The sequence below is a fragment of the Spinacia oleracea genome, chromosome 6 (assembly GCF_020520425.1).
Source record: "Spinacia oleracea cultivar Varoflay chromosome 6, BTI_SOV_V1, whole genome shotgun sequence".
NCBI lineage: Eukaryota > Viridiplantae > Streptophyta > Magnoliopsida > Caryophyllales > Amaranthaceae > Spinacia > Spinacia oleracea.
Window position 1 is genome coordinate 36,806,066 of NC_079492.1, and position 7,837 is coordinate 36,813,902.

Here is a 7,837-nt window from a genome sequence, read left to right on the forward strand (position 1 = left end):
ACTTGTTAAACATATACAATAGGTCAATCAAAAATTCAAGATTTATCAACAAGAATCGCAAATATTTAATTTAACATCTTAAATTTACGAAATTTTGCATTCGAAAAACTAAAACCTCCGAAAAGTCATAGTTAGGCTTCGAATTTGAGAATTCTGGGTTCGGCAGAAAATTACTATTTTTGTCTAAATTTTAGAATGCCTTTTACATGCGGAATTGACACAAAAATCACTCGATTTGGATGAGTAACGAAGAAACTGCCGAAAACCTGCGTACGTATAATTAAATAAATAAACGCAATTTGCAATTAATTAACAATTACGAAAATTAATCACCCCTTTTAATTCTTGCAAATTTGTAATATTTAACCATGTTTATGCAATTTTGATAAACAAATTAATTAATTGATAAAAAGTCATACGACATCTACATAAGGATTTAAATCTAAAAAATACATAACAATCGAATCAAATAAAAACTTCCATTCACCATAGCTATGATCGTAGTATATCAAACATTCTGTATACCCTCTTTTATATCGTTGTGATTTACAGCCTTCATTGACGAGAGGGTCTATAGATCTGTTGTAGCCGTGACAAATATAATTTCCGTCTGATTGTAGTCGTAAGATTGACATCCTCTTCGATCCCGCATAAATCTTTACCAAAGAAACAACCTGAACTAAACTAAACACACAAAACTTAACTAAAAACAAACCCACCATAGGGGTACTTACTACACTGAAACAATCAAACCCACCATAGGGGTACTTACTATACTGAAACTGTTAGGTTATGATACATATGACAATTCATAAATCATGCGGAAAAACCATAAAGCCAGGAAAGCATATTATTTACACATAATCATTTAGCATAGTTTAGATGCATACACTTTGTTGCGTGCCCTCCCTAGCTGCGCCCGAACCGAACAAGAACAAGTCTTTAGGACTCCAAGTGTCGTCCCTCCGTAGATAGTCCACAACACGTCCGGATCCGCCTTAAGCTTGACCAACTAGAATCGCCCTTAAGGTACTTAGAATTTTCGGCTATTGTAGGCAATTATATGACTGAATTTTTGCTCTCAAAATCACTTTCAATACTTGAATACTCGATATAAATTATGAGCCCTTAACTCATATTTATAGACCATGGAATAAGTAATCGAATCCTACTAGGATACGAATTAATTAAATTAGAATCCTAGTAGAATTCTTATTTAATTAATTTATCTTTTAGGATTAGGAATTTTAATCATTAAACAAATCCTATACTCTTTAGGTTTCGTATGTGAATACAAACTCTACACGAGCATGACCCGCAAGCGTGCAGGCCATGCCCGCGCACAGCCCACACGGCCGCTCGGCCCACGCGAGCCGCAAGCCCACGCGAGCAGCAGCACAGCTCGCAGCCCATTGCTGCGCGTGCTGTGCGCTGCCACGGCCTGTTGGGCCTGGCCTTGCGCTGGGATTGGCGTGGCCTTGGCTGTTCGTGTGGCGCGCTTGGCTTGCTGGGCGATGGCCTGGCTTCGTGCTGGGCCTTCGTCCGGCAGGCCTCGTCCGATGCTTATTCGTACGATATGCTTCCGATTAAATTCCCGGTTCCGGAATTCATTTCCGATACGAACAATATTTAATATTTACGATTCCGGAATCAATTTCCGTTTCGAACAAATATTTAATATTTCCGTTTCCGGAATTATTTTCCGATTCCGATAATATTTCCGATTCTGACAATATTTCCGTTTCCGGCAATATTTCCGATTCCGGCAATATTTCCATTTCCGATAATATTTTCCGATACGTACCATGTTTCCGTTTCCGGCAACATCTACGACTTGGATAATATTTATATTTCCGATACGATCCATATTTCCGTTTCCGGCAATATCATCGTTTCCGGAGTATTCATTTCTTGCCTGTGACGATCTCAGCTCCCACTGAAACCAAGATCCGTCAATTCCGAATATCCATAGATGGAGTATTTAATGCCATTAAATACTTGATCCGTTTACGTACTATTTGTGTGACCCTACGGGTTCAGTCAAGAGTAAGCTGTGGATTAATATAATTAATTCCACTTGAACTGAAGCGGCCTCTAGTCAGGCATTCAGCTCACTTGATCTCACTGAATTATTAACTTGTTAATTAATACTGAACCGCATTTATTAGACTTAATATTATATGCATACTTGGACCAATGGGCACTATTTCCTTCAGAAACTATGTAGTTTTATTGAGATCTAACGCAAAAACACAACATAATTGAAAGAGAAGGGGCGGAAATAACCCAATTTTCGAAGAAAATTGGCTATTTCCGCCCTAGAATACCCTAATTTTTGTAAACCTAAAAAGAGATAAAAGAGGGAGAGAGAGGGGAGAAGCGGCTATGCCTTCTTTTGTTTATTTATATTATAGTTTAATTTAAAAAAGCCTCAAATTTTTGTTACACTTGATTTAGTTTCTTGTAATATGTAGTATTATATAAAAAAACATTATTTCCTTGTAGATTCGACCTTGACTTTCATGATTACTAGTCAGTGGACCTTAAGATTATTTTTAATTAGGTGAGATGGCTTAATTTAGCTTGTTATTTCCACACTCTTCACTTTTATTCCTACTACCTCCGTTTCATAAAGTTCTTTACGCTTTGAAAAATGTGTCCAAAGTATAAAAACTTTGACCGTAAATTCTCCAAATTATATACATCAAAACGTTACAGGTAAGATCTTATTAGATTGGTCTTGGGATGTATTTTTCGAATATCAAATTTTTATAATTTTTCACATACGAAATTGGATATATTTGTAGTTAAATATTGCATTGGAGTCCGCTCAAATAGTAACTGTAAAGATTTTTTTGAAACGGAGGTAATATATAACTAAATTACTTTCAAAATTTGAAAATCGTCCAATAATAATAAAAAAAAACCTTTATGTAATTGCACATCAAATTTCATTTAGTATTTATCTTATGTACTACTCTAGTACGTACGTAAGGAGTATCAACAAAATTAGCTACGGCAAGTTTGGGACAAAAAAATACGGCTTATGTTTGAAGTGCTTGAACCCTTAATACATATTTCTTGGTACCGTCACTGGCTCAAATATTGATAACTGTAATAAATGATTAATACTCTGTAATAAGGTAAGATTAACATCTTGGAATGATATTAATATTTAACTGACCAAGAAATTTAGCATAATAAAATAGACGTACGTAAAATCCAAATAACACATGCAAATAAAAATAAAAATATTGGCGTAATGAGCTCATGTTCACATGGAAATATTGAGGATTTTTGGCTATAAAAAGGGAAGGAAGCAATAGAGAAGCATACAACTCAAACTTAAGATTATAAGAGCAAATATAATCAGTGAGAAAACTAAGAGATAGAGAGATAATGGCAGAAATCCTAAGTTTGCCAAATTTTGTTGCATTTAAAGCAACACATGGTACAGCTCCATTCAAATACTTGGGTGTTGTTGATGATAACAGCCAATATCAAAATTATGTTGGCTATTACACTGACAGTGTTTTCAGTGACAAGGTTAAATTCTCAATCGAATTCGTTCGCTGCTACAGGTGGGGTTGCCCACATTAGATCCTGTTACAATAACAAATATTTGGTCAGGTATATCCGTATATATTTATCTCTCACTATTTTTTTAACCAATTACTTCCTCCTTTTCTTTTTATTTGCTTAATTTTTGAGCTATTAACACACTTTACATTGTTTATCTTTGATGATTTGTGCTTGAAAAGTATACTAATCTAGGATCTTATTAGATCCATTTTAATGTATGTTTTTTCGAATATCAATTTTTTTTTTATAATATTTATTTATTCACATAAAAGATAGTAATTGTTTAAGTTATGCACTGACAAGCTTGAAAAATACATTACATTAAAGGTACACCCGAGTGCACCATGCGCCCTGACCTCTCACATTTTTTTTCTTCTTACATGTGCATATCATGTGAAAAAAAATATATAAGAGGAACCACCAATGAACATGCATAAAAGTATATTCGTCATTATATCCCCAAATGCTCTATCTAATTACTCACATTTTAACCCCAAGAAAATGTCTTGTACGCACAAGATATCCAATAAATTTATTGTACATGGGGATATATTTTGCCTAGTATTTTTTTTATCTCTAAATATATTTTAATTGTTATTATTATACATTATTAGTGATTTTGAAGAAATAATTTTTTCTTAAAAAAATTATCACTAAAAATATATACGTAGTAACTTTTACAAATATCAGAACAACTTTTAAACATTTTTGCTTTAATGTATAATATTTATTGTAAACTCTAAATACAATATTTATTGTAAACCCTAAATACAATATTTTCAGAATTTATAATCCCTAAATACACTACTTAATGAGTTTTACTTACCACATTACTTCCACTCACTTGATTATGTTTTCCTCCCTACACTATTCGGCTATTCCGTCAAGCATCAATAAATAAATAGGGTCCATGATGGCATCTTGTAGTCTAATGTAATTGTTGAGGCCATGATCTTAACGTAAGTCGTCAATCTTTAGGGTGTATTTAAAAATCTGAAAGTTTGAGTTTGTAATCGATAAAGAGATAAATTATTGAATTTACTCCATCCGTTTTGAAATAATAGGAACAATTTGACTTTTAACACTATTCACAAATTTCAATTTGACTATCATTTGTGATTTAAGGTAAGGAAAAATATGGTCGTGTGAGATCCTGTTTGATTCGTCTCGATATGTATAGTCGTGTGAGATCTTGTTTTATTTGTTTCGATGTATATTCGGATTATCAACTTTTTATAATTTTTACAGTTGCAAAATTAGAAATATTAATTCTCAAACACTTATATTAACAAACGTGAAAAGATAACTGTCCCATTAATTATTTCAAAACGGATGGAGTATTTGACAAATTTTCTTTGAAGGGGATAAAAGATAGGGGAGGTAAGAATTTTAATGTTAAAAGTAAAATACACATCTAAACTTTGTATAATTTTCTTTTTAATTTTATGATGGATAAACACATGACAACCTTATTTTCTCTCACATGGGGTCATAAATATATATTTAATTATATGAACCGCTCGAGGTAAATATATGGACGAAAACTTGATAAAGTTCGGATGTTAAAAGGGTGGTGGTGGATCGGGTGAATAGATTGGGTTAGATTTGGGTTAAAGTTCCAAGATGTTACCTAGATCATCATTCGACTCATCCATCCATCCGTTTAAAATTATATACAAGTATATTACAATTACCAAGTTCTATATTTCTAACTAGAATGTATTAATATATTATTCAAAATAATATTTTAGATTTTTAGAATATATATAGTGTCAAAATTTTAATTTATTATCTACTATATTCACAAATATTAGTTTATAAATAGTATTATAAATAAACTTGATGATTGTGTTTAATTTCACCCGTTAATTACCTGATCCTCTCGATTAATTTGCGAATGATGCATGGGTCAGATGTGAGTGAAGGGTAAATCGGGTGATAGATAGTTGGATGTGGAATGGACCATTGGCGGATAGAGGTGGATGAAACTCCACAAAATCTACTTCCGATCCATTGCCAACCCTTGGTTATTTGGGTACACGGTTCACCTATATATTTGCAACATATATATGGTTAGGATCCAATGAGAATGATCCTTATACTCGGTTCACCTATATATGTTTGGTAACCTTAATGGAACATTGTTAAGACTACTGAGTCTAATGGTGTTTTCACTGGAATTAATGCCTACCACTTTGATTTTATCGTTAAATACGAACCCATTACAGCATTGGCTGATGATCAACAACCTGATGCAGAACTTGCCACTGAATCAAATTAAGGTAAATTATCATCCCTACACATGATTGGATAAAACTCGATTGTAGTATTACTTGTTTCATTCTTTTATCCAGCTAATTGGGTTCTCATCGTTGCAGGAATGAGCTAGCTAGGGTCACCTAGCTTCTCGATCGCTTTCAAGGACACTGTGTTTCTTCAACAAATTTGGGAATCTCTCTTCTTTTCTTTATTGCATTTCTTTTCTTATTTCTTTCAGACTTTTTCCAATTATGTGCTGTAATAAGTATGCACTTTTTAAAGTGCTGATTGTTTCTTTTTTTTTTGTTGTACTTGTTGGATAAGATCAACCAGATTTACTCAACATTTCCCATTATCAAGTCCAATCTTTTCATTAACTAGTGTGTTTGTTCCCATAATTAATTTGCAAGTCTTCCTTTTTTTTTTTTTCCGTGATGAACTCTTGAATCGATCTGTACCCCAATGCAACACTTGTATCGATCCAAGACTAAGCATAATAGAAGGTAGTTCGATATTCTCTGGAAGAGAGTCATCAAGCCTTCAAAATCTACATGTAAAGTAATTCTCTTCAATTTTGTGTCAGCTATGAGTTGCCCCGCCTAGCTTATGTTCACGTTTTGAGCCAACTGGCAACTTGTTTGTGCTCCTCTCTTCAAATTTTAGTACTCTCATCCGTGATTGGCTTTTACGCCTTTCATTGACACTTTTATTTTAGAAAAGATCGCTCAATTATTTTAATACCTCTCTCTTTCCATCACAAAAAGTAAGGGCCCCCACCATCTCAAATTCAATTAAAAAATTCCTAACTATTTTCTATTCAGCGCGTCTCTTGTGAGACCAGTCACACCATCAACTTGATGGTGTGACGAACGCGAAATCAATAGCGTACCTCCCCTAAAACTATAAAAAAAAAAGTAACAGATCTAAACTATTGAAATAACATACCTAAACTAAAAAAGTACCTCCTCTAAAATTATATATATATAAAAAAAGTAACATGTCTAAACTATATAAGTAACATACCTAAACTAAAAATGTACCTCCCCAAAAACTATTCCGTATAAAAAAAGGTAACATGTCTAAACTATAGAAGTAACATACCTAAACTAAAAAAGTACCTCATTTAAAATTATGAAAAAAATAACATGTCTAAACTATAGAAGTAACATACCTAAACTAAAAAAAATACCTCCTCTAAAATTATTAAAAAAAAAGTAATATGTCTAGACTATAGAAGTAACATACCTAAACTAAGAAGGTATCTCCCCTAAAACTACTCCGTATAAAAAAAGTAACATGTATAAACTATAGAAGTAACATACCTAAACTAAAAAGAGTACTTCCTCTAAAATTATAAAAAAAAAGTAACATGTCTAAACTATAGAAGTAACATACCTAAACTAAAAAGGTATCTCCCTAAAACTACTCCGTATAAAAAAAAGTAACATATATAAACTATAGAAGTAACATACCTAAATTCGAAAGTGTGAACTGGTCTCACCATCAGTTGATGGTGAGGACAGTCTCATATAAGAATTTGGGTTTTCTATCACATCTATTTTTCAATAAAATTATAGTTCTCTATCCCAATGTTACTATACCCACATGTGAACTGTCCCACTTTTCATAAATAAGAGAGAAATATAACTTTATAAGTTTGCAGATACTCCCACTATTGACAATTGGTTTTAGTGTGGAACGTCCACTGAGCTTGTAAATGGACCAACTCGCTTCCTCCTTATTGGCTTGCTCAGACCCGTTTTATATTTCTCAGAAATTTAACATGACACGTATCATTTTTTAGCGTTCATCTTAATGTCAATGTAAAATTAATATTTCCTCCGTTCTTTTTTAGATACACAATTTGTCATTTGGAGCGCATTATTCATATAATCTAATTTGACTAACAATTGTGATTTATACTTAACAAAAATATAATCACGCTGGATCTTGTTATATTAATTTATAATTTCAACTTTTTATAATTTTTACTCAT

The 7,837-nt window shown here is 32.6% G+C and overlaps 1 long non-coding RNA gene across 1 annotated transcript; it reads left to right on the forward strand.

Moving 5' to 3' along the window:
• Nucleotides 1-3,351: 3,351 nt before the first annotated feature.
• On the forward strand, nucleotides 3,352-6,260 carry LOC130462647 (uncharacterized). Its single transcript, XR_008923241.1, has 3 exons — nucleotides 3,352-3,630; nucleotides 5,811-5,864; nucleotides 5,961-6,260. It is a non-coding gene; the product is annotated as an uncharacterized lncRNA (long non-coding RNA).
• The last annotated feature ends 1,577 nt before the right edge of the window (nucleotides 6,261-7,837 follow it).